Source organism: Amaranthus tricolor, chromosome 2, assembly GCF_026212465.1.
Source record: "Amaranthus tricolor cultivar Red isolate AtriRed21 chromosome 2, ASM2621246v1, whole genome shotgun sequence".
NCBI lineage: Eukaryota > Viridiplantae > Streptophyta > Magnoliopsida > Caryophyllales > Amaranthaceae > Amaranthus > Amaranthus tricolor.
Window position 1 is genome coordinate 39,194,688 of NC_080048.1, and position 23,090 is coordinate 39,217,777.

The following is a 23,090-nucleotide window of genomic DNA, read 5'->3' on the forward strand; positions in this document are numbered from 1 at the left end:
TTTAATTTTAATATTTTTAAGTACGCATAATAAAATATTATATATTAAAAAATTTTACATGACAAATTTAACAAGATTTCACGTAAATATATTTTATATTTAATATATACTTTAAAAATCTAATTTAAATTTCTCACTCTTAAAGAAAAAATAATTTTCATTTTTTAGTTGTCGTTTTTTATAAATTACAAAACCAAAAGAAAAAATTACACTTATAATGAACGCATTCTTAATTTGTCTTTATATTTTTCTTAACAAATAATTCCAACATTAAAAATTTCTTATATCTAACATTAATAATTTCACAACTATCTAGCAGTTGAATATCTATAAATTATAAATGTATAATTACTTAGACAACTAACCACTAGATTGAAAAGGTTTTGGCTAGTTTTATTTTTTTTTTTTTTCTTCTAAGCTTTAAACCGTTAATAATATCAACGTTTCTTTTTTAAGTAGTTGCTAACAATGCCAAACGAACAATTCTTATATGACAAAACACATTTTTTACCTCTATTTCAAATGGATTCAAAACTCATAATTTAACCAAACACAACTTTTCGTTTTCATCATCAATCATCATCTTCATCATCATCACCGGTACACATTCTGCTCATAGGAGTTATTAATAGGGTTTGGAAATATAAGACATTTAATCATACCGTTATCAAAGAAGATAAAGACGTTGCAGACTTGCAGTTACTAGGACTCGGGAAAGAAATGCAAATGAAAATGACATACCTAGAATACGCCATAGGCATCATGAAGGAAAGCAAGACAATGCAAAGGAAGATAAATATTAAGACTAATTATCTTAAACTAAAAAATACATCTTAAACTAAAAAATACAAGACAAACACGAAGGCACAAACAATAATCATGACAAATAATGACGTTTGTTGGTCTAATTAATAACGAACAAAACACCAATGCTAGAATACATGTCAACATTCTGTTATAGAGGATTATTACTATGGTGCTTCACACCAAAGGAGATTACTATAGACAAATGAACTTGTGTTTCGATACATTTTGTTTGTCCCTAAATTTTAGTGCAATTTGATCTATGTTAAATTTCACCATTATTATATTAGTTGATGATCCTTATATATTACACAATTTGGATAGTTTATCTCGCTTCTTCTCCTACATAAAGAAATACCATATGTTATTTGGCTCCTCTTCTAAGGTTGAGTATCGTCAAAAAATGAGATAGATAAGATAAATTATTAAAAAAATACGAAATAAGATGAAAATCAACCTATTTCTAAAAATAAGTGTCTAATTTCCCAACTTGAGGTTTGGCTCTGTTCGCAGTTAGTAACCGCGAACAGGTGCTTAATTTTTTAAAAAGGCAAAGAAGTTGTTCCAGTTAGTAACTGGGAACAGGGCTGTTGACTTTTTTGAGTATAATGGGGTTGTTAGTGATTGCAAACAGGGTCAGAAAAGTCAACAGTCCTGTTTACAGTTACTAACTGCAAACAGAACCAAACCTCGGGTTTGGAAATCAGACATTTACTTTTAGAAATAAGTTAACTTTCGTTTTATTCCATGCTTTTTTTAATAATTTATCTTATCTATTTCAATAATTCGAGTGTCGTTCCATGCTAGATGTTATTGTTGAACTAAAATGGTCGTATGCTCTTCTTGTTAGTCTAGGAGCTTCCCCTAATACTCCTATACATCTTTGTTTTGGTAATCTCGTATTTCATGAACACACAAAACATATAGAGGTTGATTGTCATTATGTTAGTTATGTTGTATATTTATCACCGAACAACTTGAAAATATATTTACCCTAGCTTGGGTACATCATAATCCACTTATCTTCATTACAAAGTTGGTGATTTATAAGCTACATGCTCCAACTTCAGCGGTTTTAGACTTTATAAATACACGTACTTTTGTGAGAGACCTTAAAGCTTTAATGTATTGTATATATATTACTCCCTTCAATTCTTTTAAATTGTTTCATTTATTTCGGGTAAAAATATTTAGAAAGTGGAGTGACCACCAAGAATAGTACACCCATTAGAGGTTGGGTACATTGTGTTTGTGTATAATTACACGGGCTGGGTTTTGTATATATTGGAGCCCAAGAACCATGAAATATATTTTATTTCTTGTTCGATAAAAAGACAACATACATACTGAAACTCTCACAAAGATTAAACTCATAATTTTAATTTTTAATACTCATATTTTTATGCTAGTGATTTTTTAAAAAAGAGATAATAATAATAATGTAACAGTTTGAAAATAGAGCATTGAAAGTGAAAATAATGCAACAAAGATGGGTAATATATTTGCATATAGGGTTTTATAATAATTCTTTCACCATCATCATCATCATACTCAGTGTATCCCACTAAATAATAATTCTCTTATCGAATCATGCAAATTCACTTAAGTATTACAATATTTTTGGTAAAATAGTATAAATTTATATGAATAATATTGTAAAAGTAATTTACTTGTACACTTTTTCGAGTCATCAAAAATAAACATCAAGATACCTAATCTAATAAAAACCTTTTTTTTTTAATTATTACACACGTTTATAATTTGGATATTTGAAATTCTAGTGATAAAATTAGATAAACAATTTATCAAACTTAAAAAAATATACTACAGCAAATACATCAATTTTTTTGAATCAATCAAAAATTTCAATTTATATGATAGGTAAATTGAATCGCTATGATAAAAAAAATGTAAAAATTCACTTATTTATCCCACTTATTTAATTTGTTATATTTTCTTTTAATCAAGTAAATTACACTATATTCTCCTGTTATATGATTAATAAATTAGTTTCTTCCATCAAATTTTAAAAACAATTTTTCTTATTCATTCAACCCAACTAAATTAAAATAAAATAATAAAAATAACAAAATCGTAGGAAAAATGAAGATTGAGCTAGTCTTTAATTTCCCTCAACTGAAAAGTAGGCATCGAGCATAATAGAGATATAATTGCATATCATTTTAATCTCAACATATCAATTAAGATAACTCTATTGATATGATGATTATCTTGAGAATATAATTCTTTTATCTTGTAATAATTTATAATATTACAAGTAATTTTTATTTTTAGTATTTATATTATTATATGTAATATTTTAAATATTTCTTTTCTAGTATAAATATAATGTAATGTTATGATTAATATTAACAATCATTTTAAACACGTCTCTAAACTCTCATAAACTCTCTTTAAAGCATAAGCAATTTGTTTGCAACTGACATCATTTTGTTGCAAGTCTCAACTGACTGTAAAATAATTTGCAAATAAAATAATTAATATTCCAATTTCATTCTTCATATATGAAAATTAGATAATATATTGCAATTTTATTATTCATACATGAAAATTAGATCCTAGCTTTGAAATTATTTTTTAATGATTACAGATAGGTTGAAGAAAAAGGAAGACTAGGAGCATAATGCAAAATACAGTAACAATCACGTTATGCATTAATGGGGGTGATGCGATTTCTATACAATTATGTAAAATTGATGAAGCCAAGACTAGGAACCATATTTCATTCAGCTAAAGGTGTTCAAAACAGACCCAATGACTTGATATTCATCTGACCTTATAACCGAACTCGATTTGACTAGACTTAAAAATTGATTTACAATTATGCAAAAACCAATATGGACACAAACCCGACCCCAAACACATAACCCGATGATCAATTCCGAATGAACACCTCTACATGTTAAGGAATCAACTTAACCAAAATCTTAAGTTGATGGTTGAGGCTCCAGGATATGTTATATACTCTAACATGCCTCCTCACACGAGAGTCCATTAGGTTAGAAGTGTGGTTTCAACACAGGCCCTCCTCATACCTGGCACTAAATATTCCACTGTATTGAGGGGTGGTGGAGATTCGAACCCGTGATTTCTTGTCACGTTGGCTCCTGATACCATGTCAAGGAACCAACTCTACCAGAAGCTTAAGCTAATGGTTGAGGTCCCATGATATGTTATATACTCTAACACTACATGCATCACAAAAACACCATAGAAATGAAATGTGATCTCTTGATCATGTTATAGAACAATGTTATGCATTAAGAAGCAGGAAAAACTTACAAGTTTACTTAGAATATATATCAGATAACCTTCATTGCAGTTGGTCTAGTGACAGAAAACAGCAGCTGATGACTACATACAGTTAGAGGCATCAGGCAGCCATACAGCTGATGACTGAATCCAGTAGCAAAGTGATAGCAAGTGGCACTTTCTGTAACAGATTCAGCGACCACGAGTATAAATAACAACATTGGACATACAGAAAATCAGACCCAAAATTTGAAAGAAAAACAGCAACTGTGAGTCAAACAAAGCCAAGAAAAGCAATATCTGTGATTGGAGTACTCTGTAAGAGACCTTAATTTCCCTCCTCATTTGAGATTTATGGGTTTGTAGGTAATTTTATAGCCGAGAGTCTCACTGACTGCGACCTCCTTATCTCTTTTGGTAAGGGTATGATCTGCCGTCATCTAATCCTCCCCAAACCCCTGATCATAGGTTCTATGAGAGCGATATATTGCGTGATATAATGGTGATGATGAGTTAGTTTATAGAGCTATCTTAGTGGTAATATTTCTACGTTGTGTACTTCTAAGATTGAAAATTTTCGGCCTTTAATGCCTATGTTTGTTCTCCTACAAGTATCCCATATTCTTCACAAAATTTATTCCAATGCATTACCATTTAGAAACGTGGTATTAGGTGGTAATGAGAAATTGTGAACACAAATTTTTTTTATGATCAAAGTGTTGTTTTATGGGAATGACATGGTACATTTTATGAAAATTTACACCACAAGTCATTCTCACTACCACCTTTTAGCATCAACAGCCAAACGGGTCATTCTAGTAGCTTAATCATCAGCACATGAGTCAATTTTTGGCAAGTCTAATGAAAAATAGACTACTCTTTACCAACATTTCTAACAAAAGTTTACTAAGATGGTGCAGATCTCAGCTTAAGTCAGCAATATGGAAAAGATGATGCTGAACTATGTGCCCGTCTACGCAATGCTACCAGTAAGCTTCGATAAACTTGTACGAGCATTGGCTCGCTATTCACATAACAAAGCCGCACAATGACATATTTTCTTTTTTTTTTTTGTGTGGCAACAGTTGGGCGTTGTTACAGCTGACAACAACTTTGAGAACCAGGATGACATCAAGAGACAATTATACAAGCTTAGGGAAGCGGAAGTTGATGGAGTCATGGTCGATGTCTGGTGGGAAATAATAGAATGGAAAGGACCTTAGCAATATGATTGGCATGCTTACAGAAGCTTGTTTCAAGTCGTTAAGGATTGTGGACTGAAAATACAAGCAATAATGTCGTTCCACCAATGTGGAGGGAATGTAGGAGATGGCGTTTACATCCCACTCCCTCAATGGGTACTTCAAGTCGGAGATTCTAACCCTGATATCTTCTATACTAATAGAAGGGGTACCCAAAACAAAGAGTACCTTACTCTAGGTATTGATAACGAACCCATCATTGGAGGTCGAATTCCGATTCAGGTAACTATCATTCAATAGCCGTGTAACATAATTCGTTTTTTGAATTCGTGATTCGCTCAAATTCGCCTAAGAATAGCCTAAAACCAACCATAATTCGCTTTTTCAATTTGCAATTTGCAAGGAGATTAGCGAATCATGTGACATTGCTATTACCTAATGACTGCTTTACATTACCATTAACAAACCAGGTCACACGGTTCTTTCTCTGTGATTTTACATCACACTTAAGATGCATACATAGCCAAAAGAAGGGAGAATGACATGTATTTGTTGTTAAACTTGACAGATATATATTGATTACATGAAGAGTTTCAGAGAGAATATGTCAGATTTCCTACACGCAGGTGTCATTGTCAACATTGAAGTAGGCCTTGGGCCAGCAGGAGAAATGCGATATCCTTCGTATCCACAAAGCCAAGGATGGAGCTATCCCGAAATAGGGGAGTTTTAGGTGATACCACAATGTATTAAAAAAGATCTCTAACACTTGACAGTTAACTATTTTTCGATGTGTTTATTTCGCAGTGCTATGACAAATATCTGACGGAAGATTTCAAAAAGGCGGCAGCTGATGCTGGCCATCCCGAGTGGAATTTTCCAGATAACGCAGGACAATATAATGACAGACCAGAATCAACCGAATTTTTCAGAAACAATGGAGCATACCTCAGTGGTCATGGGAAATTCTTCTTGACTTGGTATTCGAACAAATTACTGATCCACGGTGACCAGATCCTAGAGGAAGCAACAAAAGCATTTTGTGGCTGCAAAGTCAAAATAGCAGCTAAAGTAGGTATAGTTAGCTTTTCATATAGGAGTATCAAGGGCCGTAGAAGTTTTATCATGCAGAAGACTAATGTTTTTCTTCGCCTCAATAATGGCAGGTTTCAGGATTACATTGGTGGTACAAGGACAGCAGTCATGCTGCTGAGCTTACTGCTGGATACTACAACTTGAGAGACAGAGATGGGTATCGACCAATAGCAAGGATGCTTTCTCGACACTATGGGGTTTTAGATTTTACATGTCTTGAGATGAGAGACTATGAACAGCCTGGTTATGCTGATAGTGCTCCACAAGAGCTTGTGCAACAGGTGAGCTCTACAATATCAGATCAACATCATACCAACTGTTTCTGACAGACATTCTGGCTACATAAAACTTGCAAACAGATTGCTGACTACAAAAGAGCATGTGAAGAATATGTTAGAGTATCACTAGCCTCACCATTAGCGTAAGCTTTTGGTTGAGTTGGTTCCTTGACAAGGTATCAGAGCCAGTGTGACAAGAGGTCATGGGTTTAAATCTCAACCACCCTTCATTTAGAGTGAAATATTTAGTGCCGGGTATGGGGAGAATTTGTGCTGCATCCACACTTCTAGCCCATATTTGGGCTCTCATGTGAGGGGGCATGTTAGAGTATCTGGGGGCTTAACCATCAGCTTAAGCTATTGGTTGGGTTGGTTCCTTGATAGAAAACTATACAAGATTAAAGCACTAAAAGTCTACGAGAATAACAATTGCAAATAGTAATGAGAAACCTGTAAAAAAAAATTGAAAAAGCACTAAAAATGCAGTTTATTTCACATCAGATTGGTTTGTTGCATGTTTAATCGCTGACGATAATTCCAGGTCTTAAGTGGAAGCTGGAGAGAAAATATCGAGGTTGTAGGTGAAAATGCACTACCCAGATATGATCCCAACGCTTACAATCAGATGCTGCTGAATGCTAGGCCAAACGGAGTTAATAGAGATGGTCCACCAAAACTTAAGATGTATGGCCTGACATATCTTCGCCTGTGCAACCAGCTGCTAGATGGGTGGAACTTTAATGTAATCAAGACATTTGTGAAGAAAATGCATGCTGATCAAGTAAGCAACAGGCTCAAGCATCCAAAATATTATTTCACAATCGTTTATGTAACAATGTTTTTATTTGTTTGCAGGAGTATTGTCCAAATCCTGAAAATTATGGAAGGCAAGTCGTTCCATTAGAGCAGTCAAAGCCAAAGATTCCACTCGACGTTCTTCTAGAAGCAACCAAACCTATGGAACCACTACCCTTTAACAATGAAACAGATATGAAAGTAATAGTTTAAGAAGCGTGTATAATCGAGTGAAGCTCAAAGCTGTTGACAATCACATGATTGTCACGCCATAAAACTTACTGTGGTGTGATCATCACTGTGTGTTCTCGTTGTTTTTGTTGTCTTTCGTTGTTGTTGCTGCCGCTGTTGCAGTTGTACTTTACATTCAATAAGGAAAGCTCTTGTATCCTTACTCTTACGGATGCTTCAAGAGTTCAATAATATATGGAACGATATGCATCTTATAAAATAATTTCAGTTCGACTGTATTTGTATGTGCAATGCTACACCGTTCCAAAGTTCACAACTCATAGGTGTTGAACTTCATCAAATTAATAGATGATGATATTCCTTTTCCATATTTGATAAAAAATTTTCTCCTGTCCTCGACACATCCTGCGTGGCTACATGAAGTCAAAAAGTAAAAACTACCCTCATCAGGAATGTTGCCTTAGGAGTTAGGACAGCATTTGTTCAAAATGGAAATAGGTTCCTTTTCCTTCCCAATTCCCATGAATTTCATATGAAGAAACCGAAGTATTATCTGTCATTTTACCAAATAAAGTGTGGTGAAGAAGGCAGCCTGCTGAATTGTGCATACATACCCATAAGAGCAGTTGTAGCCATACAAGCCAAAATCAATGGTAGGTACCTCTTCACAAGCCCCTAGCACGACGATGATTGTTATTAAGTCATAACGACATGTAAAACCATTTCGCAAATACGTCTTAAACCTTTGAATGCGTCGTGTACCTATCTTGCATACTTTCATTGCGGTTACACTACGACTAAACAAGAGACATACATGCATTTCATTACCACCAATACCATTAAGTGGCTCTTGGTGGGGTTTGAGGGTCGAGTGTACGTAACCTTACTCTTGTTAGTCATAACGCTAACAAAAAGATTGTGCCCTTAGTTGATCAAAAATCTATAAAAATCAAACATCCTAGTCCTCCAATTATAGCCATGTATATCCTTTTCCTTTGTCAAGCATTTGCAAATCAGAGCAAGCTGAAATGAGGCTAAACTATATGATCATTGTATTCCAAAAGGTTAAATCTCTCGGATACATTTTATCGAACATTAAACGTGCAATTCCATTTCCCCAATTTTACGCTATTGACAATTTTCCCAATTTCTTTTATTTAAGAATTAATTATTTTCCTTGTGCAAAATCAAATTTAAAACTTTCCTATTATAAAAATAATAAAACATATGTCAAATAGCTCCAAAAGCATTTTAAAGATTATTTAGAAAATAAGTAGTATTATATGTTAGATATTTTGTTTCCTTATTCATTTTGATTTCTTTCTTATTCTCTAGATTATCTTCAACATTGTAATATATATATAGTTCATTTTCATTGATAAATTCACATTTACATCTTCCTTTATTTTACATGGTATCAGGCTAAACTCCATTTCTGTTTCAATGTCTACCGAAGGCTCATCAACGCCTTCACCTAAAATCGATCCTAGTTCTCCATATTTTCTAGGTCCTCAAGATCGACTCGGTGATTTCATTACTTCCACCCGTCTCAATTCTGATAATTATGATACATGGGTAGCTGACTGTTGTGCGACAGCGGAAGCAAAGTCGATGAACAACAATGAAACAACAAGAAATTCAATGCAAACAACAAGAAAATGACACAAGAAATTAAAATGGTTCATTATCAACGTGATAGCTACATCCACCGGCACCGAAAACAAACAATTTCACTATGATCGCAAAGAATACAAGATGAATTACAATCACGCTCACAAATTACGATGGCTCTCTTGTGATCTGTCTTTCAATTTGTGATCATACCATCCTAGGCTAACAAGGAGGTGTATTTATAATAAAACGACATGAAAGACGGTTTTAGGGACCAAGTAACTACAAATAACCGACCACAAATAAAGGTAACCGTCCCAAAAGACGGTGCCCGTGAAAATAAACTTCAATTGCGCGACCTGCGTAAAATTACGCGAGCCGCGAAGCAGGACCAGAAGCAACTCCGCGCCCCGCGTAGCATGATCTGTACAGGATCCGCGCCCCGCGGAGATCAATCTGTCCCAAAATTCTTCTTCTTCCTGTTTTGCTAGTTTGAGTCATTACTTAGCAACACTGACATTTAAACAGCACTAGAAGCACGGCGGAAATTCGACTTTCTCGATCACCATTATCACACCTTCACTCCCGTGCAGCAAGTCGGATTGGACCGCTATCAACGCAATGCTCATCTCCTGGATAACAAACACCATCGATCCTACTACTAAAGCCTCTCTTTCTAAGTTTCGGAAGGTTAAACCTTTTTGGGATCATTTAAAGCAACGTTTTGCTCAAACCAATGGCCCTCGTATCCAATAAATTCGTGCTTCGATTACTAAGTGCGAACAAACCAAATCCATGTTGGTCTCTACGTATTATGGCACTCTTCACGCTTTATGGCAAGAGCTTGATCGTCATGAACCACTCATCTCATGTTCATGTTGTAATAGCTGCACTGCCGGGGAACGTCATGAAGATCGACTCGCCGAGGCACGTATCCATGATTTTTTAATGGGACTTTATCTAGAATATTACTCTTTCTTACGTACTCAAATATGGTCTCAAGATCCTCTTCCCAGTCTTGATCGCGCATAACAATTGATCACTCAGAAAGAACATGTTCGACTCTCGCATTTGGAAATTCATGCGCCTGTTGAAGCTATTGGATTTGTTGTTCGGTCTTCTTCAGATCGTGGTCAGGGCCCTTCTACTTCTAGACCCTTCTATACTCAATGTAACCTCCCAGGTCATGATGTTTCTACTTGTTGGGCTGATTCTATTTGTGGCCATTGCAAAAAGAAAGGTCATCCCGAAAACCACTGCTATGATCTAGTTGGATATCCTGGTGATCGCTCTGCCTCCAAGAAACCTCCACGGGCTCCAGTTTGTGCTAATGCCACCACTACTAATTCTTCCGCTTCATCCATGGACAATTTTTTTTACTCCTGCCCAATGGAAGGTGATCCCTGGGGTCATTGGTAATTCTCCCCTATCTGACAATAGGTTGAATGGTAAGTTTGACGCTTTGTGCTGGATTATTGATATTGGTGCTAATCAACACATTACCGGAACCGTTCGAAGATGTTTGATATTCAATCGATCGAATGTCCTGTTGGTTTACCAAATGGCACAACCGAATGTGCCACCTTAGTTGGCTCCGTCTGTTTATCAGCTTCTCTAATCCTTACTGGAGTTTTATTTGTCCAAAATTTGTGTTGTAGTTCACCCTCTGTTTCCGAACTTAATGATGCTTTACACATCTCAGTTTACTTTGACTCTAAATATTGTGTTATAGAGGACCAAATGAAGGAGCTGATTGGAACGAGAATTAGAAGAGATGGACTACATTACTTTAGCACGCCGAAGACTATTTCCACAGTTTAAGCTTTATCACCTTTGGAGTTATGGCATCGTCGTCTTGGTTACCCTTCGAAAAAGTAGTTCAATTACTTCCTCGTGTTTCTAGTAGTAAAGATCATTTAGATACTGTTTGTGAAGTCTGTATATAAGCTAAACAACCCCAAGACAAGTTTCCTTTTAAGTGACAACAAAACTTCCCGTACTTTTTAGAAAATTCATTGTGATTTTGTGGGGCCCATATCAACATGCTTCTTCGTGTGGCGCTCTTTATTTCTTAACTATTGTTGATGATTTTTCCGAGACTATTTGGATTTATTTATTGGTTGATAAGGTCGAAGATTTTCGCATGTTTATGACTTTTATTGCTATGGTTGATCGTCAATTTTCTCAAACTATTTAAGTCGTCCAAAGTGACAACGAGACTGAATTTAATTGTCTGCTTGATTATTTTGCTGCGACTGGTATTATGTTTCAAACCTCTTATATTAGCACTCCCCAACAAAATGGGAGGGTCGAACGTAAGCATAAACATATTTTTAATGTTAGTCGTGCTTTACGTTTTCAAGCTCAAATACCTATTATTTTAGGGTGAATGTGTTCCAGCTGTTGCTCATTTAATCAATCGTACCCCCACTCCTATCTTACAAAATAAAACACCTTTCGAGATACTGTTTAATAAGCCCCTTCGTTTTCCTCACTTCGCACCTTTGGATGTGTATGTTTTGCCCACAACCAGAAAACTAAGGGTGACAAATTTGCTAGTCGTAGTCGCAAGTCTATCTTTGTAGGATATCCTTTTGGTAAGAAAGGGTGGCGTTTTTTTGATCTTGAAACCAAGAAGTTTTTTGTGTCTTAGGACGTTAAGTTTGATGAACAGGTTTTTCCTTTTGCCTTCTTGGGTGATTCTCCTGCTTCCTTCCTACTGAGAACATTCACGACGACTTTGTTGTTATTGATTTTTCCATGCTTGAAGTTGCTTCTTCGTCTGTGCCTTCCCCCAACTCAGCTCTTGTGTCTCCTCCTTCGCCGCATCCTCCTATCTTGGATACTAGTGATACTAAAGACACTAAGTTTGCTCCACCTCTTGTTCCTTCTACTTCGGTTCCCCCTTTAGATGACAGTCAATTGGGTCGCGGTTTTAGGGAGAAAATTTCAAATGTCAAGTATCGTGATTATGTTACTCATGCGACTCTTGCTAATAATCCATCTCTTTCTCTCTCTCCTTCCAAGCACTCCTCAGGTACTCCGTATCCTATAGCACATTGTATCAACTGTGATAATTTTTCTGTCAATTATCGTCTATTTCTTGCAGCCATTGTTAGAACACATGATCCTAGTTCTTTTAAAGATGCTATAAAATATTCTCATTGGCGGCAATCCATGCAAGGTGAAATATGGGTTCTCGAGGATAATAATACTTGGTCTCATGTCCCTCTTCCATCTGGAAAATGTGCACTCGGTAGTAAGTGGGTGTACCGGACAAAATTTTTGTCCAATGGCGAGGTTGAGTACTGCAAATCTCGGTTAGTGGCGTTGGGTAATCATCAATAAGCGGGTCTTGATTATACCGAAACATTTGCTCCAGTTGCCAAAATGACTATTGTACATGCTTTTCTTGCTAATGCAGCATCTAAGAATTGGCATCTACATCAAATGGATGTTCATAATTCGTTTTTGCATGGTGATCTTAATGAGGAGGTATACATGAAATTACCTCATGGTTTTGAAACTCTTGATCCTACCTTGGTTTGTCGTTTGCGCAAATCCTTGTATCGCCTGAAACATGCTCCTCGTTGTATGTTTGCTAAGTTAGTTTCTGCTTTAAAAAGTTATGGGTTTCTCCCGTCTTACTCCGATCATTCTCTTTTTACTATACCAAAGGTCCCGTTCAACTCAATGTCTTGGTGTATGTTGATAATCTTATTATTGCTTGTAATCACTCTGCTGCTCTCACTTGTTTTAAAGCCTATCTTAGTGACTGTTTTAAGATGAAAGAACTTGGTGCTCTTAAATATTTTTTGGGCATTGAGGTGGCTCGCAGTTCTTCTGGCTTATTCTTATGTCAACGCAAATATACTTTGAATATTATTTCTGAGACTGGTCTTTTAGGTGCCAAACCCAGCAACTTCCCTATTGAACAACATCATCAACTTGGTTTTGCTTCTGGCTCCCTTTTACAAGATCCTGAAACTTATTGTCGACTCGTCGGTCGTCTCATCTATGTTGTTGTTACTTGACCAGATCTTGCGTATTCGGTTCATATTTTGTCCCAATTCATGGAAGCTGCTCTTCGTGTTGTTCATTATCTTAACGGGACTCCTGGTCATGAAATTTTACTTCATGCTAATAGTACTTTTACTTTGGAAGGTTGGTGCAATTCTGATTAGGCCGCTTGTCCTATTACTCGGCGTTCTTTGACTGGTTGGCTTGTTTTCTTGGGTAATTATCCCATCTCTTGGAAGACTAAGAAACAACACACTATTTCTAGATCTTCTGCTAAGGCTGAGTATCGTTCTATGGCTGCTATCACTTGTGAATTGAAGTGGCTAAAGGGATTTTTGCTAAGTATGGGTGTTCATCATTCTAAGTCTATTCCATTATTTTGTGATAGTCAATCCGTCTTACATATTGCTAAAAACTCAGTGTTCCATGAGTGTACTAAGCATATTGAGGTTGATTGTTTTGTTCGAGATGCAATTACTGATGGTCTGATTTCTCCTTCTCATGTTTCTACTTCGTTTTAACTCGCAGATGTGTTTACTAAAGCTCTTGGGAAAGTACAATTTGATCTACGTCTCTCCAAATTGGGCCTTACTTCCATCCATGCTCCAATTTGAGGGGATATTGAGTTTATTTAGGAAATTAGTATTATATGCTAGGCATTTTGTTTCCTTATTCATTTGATTTCTTTCTTATTCTCCAAGGTGTAGATTATCTTCAAAATTGTAATATATATAGTTTCCTTCTCATTAATAAATTCACATTTTCATTTTCCTTTATTTTACACTTTGTGTTTCAAATCAATTTTCAACGCTATTATATAGATTAAAATGTTGGGAGTTTTAGAAATAATCATAGTAGAGAATGGGAGTGACAAAAAATTGAATAAAATATAAAAGAGAATATTTAAAATGATTTGGGACTTTGGGAAGCTGAAATTCAAGAGTCTTAAAAAAGACTTAAAAAGAATATATCAGGCTACATTGTGCATACATAGTCTCTTTTCAATGTAATATTAGCAATCCGGTAAAGAATATAGGACGTTGAAATTCGAGAGATTTAAAAGGAGACGAAGAAAACCGAACATGACTTGGAGAACAAGAGTTGAAAATATAGGAATGATCTACACTTACAAATTTAGATAGTAGACGAGTACATTCTATTGGAATTAAGGCTCTAACACTGTTGTAGTTGATAAAAATTAGTGATAAGAAATTTTTTATATAAAATCCTTGACCTAAATGGTCGATCGAAACATACCACATTTGGAAACCACCAGATCTAAAAAATAACTGATTTTGACCCAAAAATAACTCAATTTAAAAATCACCTCTGTTTGTTTTAACTGGTCTATTAAGAACCAAGTATTATGAATTAACCGCTTGCTTATTCGAAAGACGCTCCATTTCACCGGAACTTAGTATGCTAAAATCAAAATAGTGTAAATCACTAGTGTAAACATCTTTTCTTGTTTTAGCGGGATAAATAACTAAGTCCCCGTTAAAGAGAAAATATGCTAATAGTGTATTAAAAATAGTGTTATAGGTTTTTTTGGTCAAACAAAACAAACAAATTAAGTATCAATACTCCCAAGAATAACATTGTGGAAATTATAATATGATATTTTGGAACTATTATGGAAATTAAGGTTTTTTTAACATTATTTACAAAATATAGTTGATTGGATCGATTTCAGGTTGGTCAGATCTTGCCCAAGTTTTCATAGTGTTATTATTATATTTAATCTTCTAATGTAAATTATGAAATCCTTATTGTAGAAGTTAATGGTCAAAGTCGAGGTTGTGGCCAAAATCAATGTCTAGGTCAAATAAGTCAAGTTTTTGGTCAACAATGCATGATCTTGATCAGACTAAAGAAGTTTTGCTTGCAAGAATCTTTGTAGAAAAAATAGTGGATAATTTTAGTATCATGAGTAGTTACAATTTGATTTTTGGGCTCACATTAATTTAAGTTATGGCTTCGCCACTCAGTGTATCCTTTCATGTTCATGATTGAAGAGGATGAATGATTGATTAAAGCCATCAATAAAGGAGGAATTATTGTTGTATGTTTTCTTAATCAGTTAAGAGAGTCTCTTTATTTTTTGCGCTTAAAACAACTCACAAAGTTATTAATGATTCATTGAAAGAGAATAAATGTGTTGCTTAATAATTCTAATTACTACTCCTTCTGTTTTAGTTTATTGATTACACTTTGACCAAAACTATTAGAATTTTTTGATCAAAGTAAAACCAACAAACTAAAACGAAGTGAGTAACTTTTACATTTGAGTTATGGTTTTGTATTCAAGATTCATGGTTGATTGTTTGGCTATCTTAGGAAGTTGATATATTTTGTCTTTATTAGTTTATTTCGTAAGAGTATTTAAAAACTTACCAATGTTAAGTTCAGTTAATTTGAATAATTAAAAATTATTATGTAAGACGGTCTCTTCATAAAACGTTTTTTATATATAGGTTAAATAACCTAATAATACACTTATTAGCATATAAGCTCCTTATTTTAAAATATCTGACCTAAAAACCGTCTCTCACAACTCACAAGAAAAACTCAATAAACTACGTAAAATTTAGTCTAATAAGATCGTAGCTCACGCCACTTAGTTATGGGCATGACAAAAGGCCAAAACCAGAAAAGCGTACTACTACATCTAACTTGACGTATACTTATTACTTAGCAATACAAAACATAGGTAAACTTGCGCAACAGGCGGCTATCATCGAGTCAGTTTATGTAACTTGCTCATCGAGCTTCGTGAGAATTTAGTTTTTGACACAAAATTTTTTTATTAAGGGTTTGACACTGTTGTTGTAATCTGTATATTAAGAATAATACATCCTCTAAAGCAGAGTAATTGTTTCATTTGATTTTTTAACACTATTTATCGATCACTTTTAATTTGTTTTTTATTCTTAATCTCAATGTCAAAATATAGTTAAATGGGATTTTGTTTGATTTGTGTTAACGTAAATTCTATTAATATTAATATTTTATAATATTTAGTTATGCACAGTCAGAAATGTATATGATTGAATTAGTGCATTGGATATAGCGTAAAAACCAAATCAGATAAATAATGTAAATTAAAGGATTGGAGTATATGTTCAAAAGTCAAAACACGATAAAATTCTTAATTTTGTTTTTGAATCGGAAAATTTTGTTAGTGGATACTTGTAACGTAGGGAAGGTGTGAAGATGTCGATAAGTATTCGATCACAACATATTTGTTAAATTCAGTCTTAAACATAATTAAAAATAAATTTATAGATAATAGTAAGATTTGAATCGAAAACCTCATATTTCATTTTTATATATTATTTGACCAATGATTACCTTACTCGATTTTGTTATATAATCACTGTTATGTTATAGCAGCATATTATAAATTGATAAGAAAGTCGATTTAAAAATACAATGTTAATTATTTAAGTTTAAAACTTTATTAACATTAAATTATTAAATTTTTTTATATAATATACTTCTATATAATATATAACTCAGAAAAATAACATTTAAATTGATGGGAGACAGTGAGAAACGGTTGTTCTTCCTTTTAAGCAAACTTGCCATAGCCCTCTTGTGTATACTCAACTATGATTTTTTATTTTTTTTTTTATTTTTTTATTTTTTTTGGTGCTGTTTGCAAAGCTTCAAATATGATAATGACATTTTTGGTGTTGTTATCAACCCATCAATGATCCACCACTTTTTAACGGAATAATTACGTTCTTTTAAATTAACATTAGAAAATATATTGGTTTTAAGAAAAGTGTAAATATTTGATAATGAATAAATGAGAAAATTAAATTACATAGATGAAATTAAAAGAGGGTTATAATTAATATACGAATGAGATAAAAAAAATAATAGGTTGTTATTCAAAATTAAAAATAATATAAAATAAATGGGATAAATTAAAATAGCAAATAATGCTAAATGATAAGAGGAAAATAAACTATTTCCCACCATGTTGGATAAATATCTTTTTGAAGTTTGTTGTAGATTTTTTTATAGGATAAATGGTTTGTAATACATTTGGTGAATTATCTTTTTGTAAAGATCTTTTGTTATTGATTTTCAGTTACTTCCTTCATTTCTCTATATATGTATTTTTGTCATTATTTATCAATCAATCGTAATTTATTTTATTTTTAATATATGAATTAAAATATAATAGTAAAAAATTAGTTTTTGTATTATCAATTAAAGTATTTTTTATATAAAATACTAAATTTAAATCTCGTTTATAATACATTCTTTTTTCACAGCATACACTGTAATGATAAAACTATAATAGTAAATAGACTTTTGTCTTGATGACACAAACTAGCAATCAACCAAGGCTTTGAAACACATTGTAGGAATAATTCGGCAACACCCAAACAATATATAACTTCATTGTCATTTTTGTTCCATGCATCCATGATGTTATGAATGGTAGTATACTAATGTGATTATAAATGATAGTATACTAATGTGTGACTTGAGTGCACATTAAAGGGTTGAATTCATGTGTGTGACTCTTGAGTTGTGGAATCCAAAAGGGTGTAATAAGGTGAAGAGTATTCATGGGAATTATTGGTGTTAATGAAGATTAAGGTGAAGAGTCTCATGTGTGTGACTCTTGAGATAATGCCTTTTCAAGTTCTTAGAGTTATTTCATAGTATTCATTACCCTAAATTAACTATGTATTTATGTGAGCCATTCATCTTCAAGTACCTAGCACTATAAATAGGGCTCTCATACCCACACTTCATGTGTAAAAACACATCAAACACAACCCTTAAGCCAAACACATAGCCTATTGTTGTTATCTCTATCTCAATTGTAATTCTTCATATTGAAGTGTTGTTTGTATTCATTTGATATAATATAAACATAACTACACACCACGGAGGACGTAGCCATCATTGGGTGAACCTCCTTAAATTTTTGTGTCCTTGTTTGTTACTTTGTCAAACTTATTTTTGCTCATTGTTGTTTGTTCTTAACATCGTAAGTATTTGGCGATCGTTTTCAATTGGTATCAGAGCCAAGGTTATTTTGCGGTGTTTTAAGAAATTATTACTTGAAAATCATGACTACAATGAAGCTCGATATTGAGAAGTTTGATAGGAATGTAAACTTTGGCTTATGGCAAGTCAAAATGAGAGCCATTTTGATTCAAAATGGTGTGCACAAGGCGATTTATGGTGTAGAGAAGATGCCGGAAGGAATGTCCGCATCGAGACGGGAAGAGATAGACACAAAGGCGTTATCGGCAATCCAATTATGCTTATCCAATGAAGTTCTAAGAGAGGTTGTTAAAGAAACAACAACCAAGAGTATATGGGAGAAATTGGAATCACTCTACATGGCCAAGAGTGTTACCAATAGGCTACTTTTGAAGAGTAGACTCTACGACTTACGCTTGGAGGAAGGTAAACCTTTAAAACCTCACTTGGATGAGTTTTGTTCCATTGTTATGGATTTACAAAACATTGATGTTAAGCTTGATGATGAAGACTTGGCAATTTATCTTTTATGTTCTTTACCCCCTTCTTATAAAAATTTTAGAGAAACTCTACTTTATGGTAGAGATAATTTGAGTAGTGATGATGTGAAGAATGCCTTGACTCAAAGGGATCTCATTGATACACAATTGTCACAAAAGTCACCAAGCAATGCTAGTGACGGTTTGTTTGTAAGAGGGAGGTCACAAGAGAAAGGTTCCACTAGTGGGAGTGGAAACAAGGGTAAAGGAAGGTCCAAGTCCGTGAGGCCAAACAAAAATAAGTCTTGTAACTATTGCAAGCTTAAGGGCCACATCAAGAAGGATTGTTGGAAGCTTAAGAGAAAGCTAGAAGAAGAGGCAAGGGAAGGAACTAGCAATGCCAATGCTAGTTACGTGAATGATAGTGATGATGGCGATGTTCTTGTTGCCACTCATGAGTACAAAGGTAATAATGAATGGATTCTTGATTCGGGGTGCACATTCCACATGACTCCCAACAAAACTTTCTTCCATACATTTGAAAGTGTTGATGGGGGAAATGTTACCATGGGAAACAACACCACATGTAAGGTTGTTGGGATTGGGAGCATTAAAATTAAAATGTTTGATGGGATTGTGAGGACCTTAACCGATGTAAGGTATGTCCCGGGCTTGAAAAAGAATCTTTTATCTTTGGGTACTCTTGATAAGATCGGGTGTAGAATCACTTGTGAAGGTGGAGTTATGAAGGTAGCCAAGGGTTCACTAGTGGTGATGAAGGGGAGGTTGAATGGGAGTTTGTATGCTCTTCAAGGTTCAACCATTCTTGGCTCGGCGAATGTATCCACAAGCACAATGTCCGATCGTGACACCAAACTTTGGCACTTGAGGCTTGGTCACATGAGCGAAAGAGGTATGTTTGAACTCTCTAAACAAGGTTTATTTGATGGAAAAAATTTTGGGAACCTTGGTTTTTGTGAACATTGTGTTTATGGGAAGCACAAGAGAGTTAGTTTTAAACCCGCCATCCACAACACTAAGGGGATATTAGATTATGTCCATTCCGACTTGTGGGGGCCTTCTCGAACGCCCTCCCTTAGTGGTTGTAGCTACATGTTGACCTTTATTGATGATTACTCTAGGAAAGTTTGGTGTTATTTTATAAAACATAAATATGAAGTTTTTGATGTCTTCTTGGAATGGAAGAAGATGATTGAAAAGAAAGCCGGTAGGAGCATCAAGACCTTGAGAACCGACAATGGTCTTGAATTTGTTGATAGCAAGTTTCTCAATTATTGTTCTAATGAAGGTATTGTTAGACATAGAACTTGTGCAGGTCGTCCTCAACAAAATGGTGTTGCGGAGAGGATGAATAAAACGTTATTGGAAAGGGCAAGATGCATGCTAAATCAAGCAAATTTGGGGAAACAATTTTGGGCCGAAGCGGTGGCTACGGCATGTTATTTGATCAACCGTTCACCTCATACCGCCTTAAAGTTCAAGTCGCCACAAGAGGTATGGTACAACACTCCGGTAAACTATTCTAGTCTTAGAATCTTTGGTTGTCCAGCTTATATTCATGTAAATGATGGTAAGTTAGAACCTAGGGCTAGAAAAGGTATCTTTGTGGGGTATGGAGTGGGTGTAAAGGGGTATAGGGTATGGTGTAATGAATCAAAGAAAATTATTGTTTCTAGAGATGTTGTTTTTGATGAAGATAGCATGCTTGTATCTAATGTTGAAAAACCTTTTAATAATGATGATAATGAAGCACAAGTGGAGGTTGAATCCTCCAATGTTGATAATGAGAAAAATGATGATGTTCAACAAAGGTCTCCTCCTTTGTCCACAACTAGGCAAAGAAGGAAGATCGTGGCTCCAAGGAGGTACATTGAAGAGTGTGATTATGTTGTTTATGCTCTCAACATTGCTAGCGAAGTCGAAGGGTTAAATGAACCAAGTACGTACAAGGAGGCTATGGCCTCAAATGACTCAAGCAAGTGGTTGATTGCTATGAAACAAGAGATGGAATCTCTTGCGAAGAATAGAACTTGGGATATCGTTGTTGCACCAAAGAAAAAGAAGATTGTGGGGTGCAAGTGGATATTCAAGAGGAAGGAGGGTCCTTCTAGTGATATTCCTCCCATCTACAAAGCAAGGGTTGTTGCAAAGGGATACTCTCAAATTGAGGGTATTGATTTTCACGAAGTTTTCTCTCCGGTCGTGAAACACTCTTCTATTAGGGCATTGCTTGCTTTGGTGGCGATGGAGGATTTGGAGTTACATCAATTGGATGTAAAGACGGCTTTTCTTCACGGTGAGCTTGAAGAAGAAATCTTTATGAAGCAACCGGAAGGTTTTGAGGTAGCCGGTAAGGAGAATCATGTGTGTAGATTGAAGAGGTCATTGTATGGGTTGAAGCAATCTCCAAGGCAATGGTACAAAAGGTTTGATTCCTTTATGATTTCACATGATTTTGTTAGAAGTTCTTATGATAGCTGTGTTTATCTTAAGAAATTTGAAGATGGTTCTTTACTATATTTGCTCTTATATGTTGATGATATGCTAGTAGCATGTAGCTCTTTGCTTAAGGTGGAGGACTTGAAAGAGTTGCTTTCAAGTGAATTTGATATGAAAGATCTTGGTGAAGCCAAGAAGATTCTTGGGATGGAGATTTTGAGAGATCGGGCTAAGGGTGTCTTATACCTTAGTCAAAGGAAGTACATTGAGAAAGTTGTTCAACGTTTCTCCATGGATGATGCTAAAGGTGTGTCTACTCCTCTTGCTTCTCATTTCAAATTGTCCAAGAATTTGTGTCCACAAACAAAAGAGGAAGAAGAGCAAATGGTAAGAATTCCATACACTAGTGCCGTTGGTAGCATTATGTATGCTATGGTATGCTCTAGGCCCGACATTGCTCATGCGGTGAGTTTGGTGAGTAGATATATGTCTAATCCGGGTAAGGGACATTGGGAGGCACTAAAATGGCTATTGAGGTATTTGAAAGATACTTCAAATGTTTGTCTCATGTATGGGAAAAATTCAAGTGAGCTAACCGGGTTTTGTGACTCGGATTATGGTGGTGATCTAGATAATAGAAAGTCCACAAGTGGGTTTGTGTTTACTTTGGGTGGTTCGGCGATTAGTTGGCAATCATCTTTGCAAGATGTGGTTGCTCTTTCTACAACCGAAGCGGAGTACATAGCCGTGGCCGAGTCATTCAAGGAAGCAAAATGGCTTAAAGGTCTTGTTGGTGAAATGTGCAACAAAGTGTGTGAGGTAAGTGTGCATTGTGATAGTCAAAGTGCAATTCATTTGGCTAGGAATCAAAACACATTTCATAGAAGGTCCAAGCACATTGATATTAAGTATAACTTTATCCGGGATGAAGTTGAGCACAAAAGGGTGTTATTGAAGAAAATTGACACTACGGAAAATCCGGCCGACATGATGACAAAGTCATTACCTACTACCAAGTTTGAGTTATGTGTTGACTTGGTAGGTTTAGCTCCTTGCTTGAGATAATGCCCTCTTGGGCATTTTGAGGTGTGTATGTTTTTTGAATATGAAGTGGATTGATGAATGTTGTGACTTGGGTGAACTCAAGTCAAGGTGGAGATTGTTATGAATGGTAGTATACTAATGTGATTATAAATGATAGTATACTAATGTGTGACTTGAGTGCACATTAAAGGGTTGAATTCATGTGTGTGACTCTTGAGTTGTGGAATCCAAAAGGGTGTAATAAGGTGAAGAGTATTCATGGGAATTATTGGTGTTAATGAAGATTAAGGTGAAGAGTCCCATGTGTGTGACTCTTGAGATAATGCCTTTTCAAGTTCTTAGAGTTATTTCATAGTATTCATTACCCTAAATTAACTATGTATTTATGTGAGCCATTCATCTTCAAGTACCTAGCACTATAAATAGGGCTCTCATACCCACACTTCATGTGTAAAAACACATCAAACACAACCCTTAAGCCAAACACATAGCCTATTGTTGTTATCTCTATCTCAATTGTAATTCTTCATATTGAAGTGTTGTTTGTATTCATTTGATATAATATAAACATAACTACACACCACGGAGGACGTAGCCATCATTGGGTGAACCTCCTTAAATTTTTGTGTCCTTGTTTGTTACTTTGTCAAACTTATTTTTGCTCATTGTTGTTTGTTCTTAACATCGTAAGTATTTGGCGATCGTTTTCACATGAGAATCCATGTAAATAGACTCTATTCATAATCTGATTAACTATTATTATAATAATATGAAATGATAACTGACATGATATCACAATAATAACTCATAAAATTTAAATGATT

General features: G+C 34.8%; 1 pseudogene; it reads left to right on the top strand.

The window, feature by feature from the left end:
- The first annotated feature begins 4,997 nt into the window (after positions 1–4,997).
- LOC130805804 (beta-amylase-like) lies at positions 4,998–7,870 on the top strand (annotated as a pseudogene).
- The last annotated feature ends 15,220 nt before the right edge of the window (positions 7,871–23,090 follow it).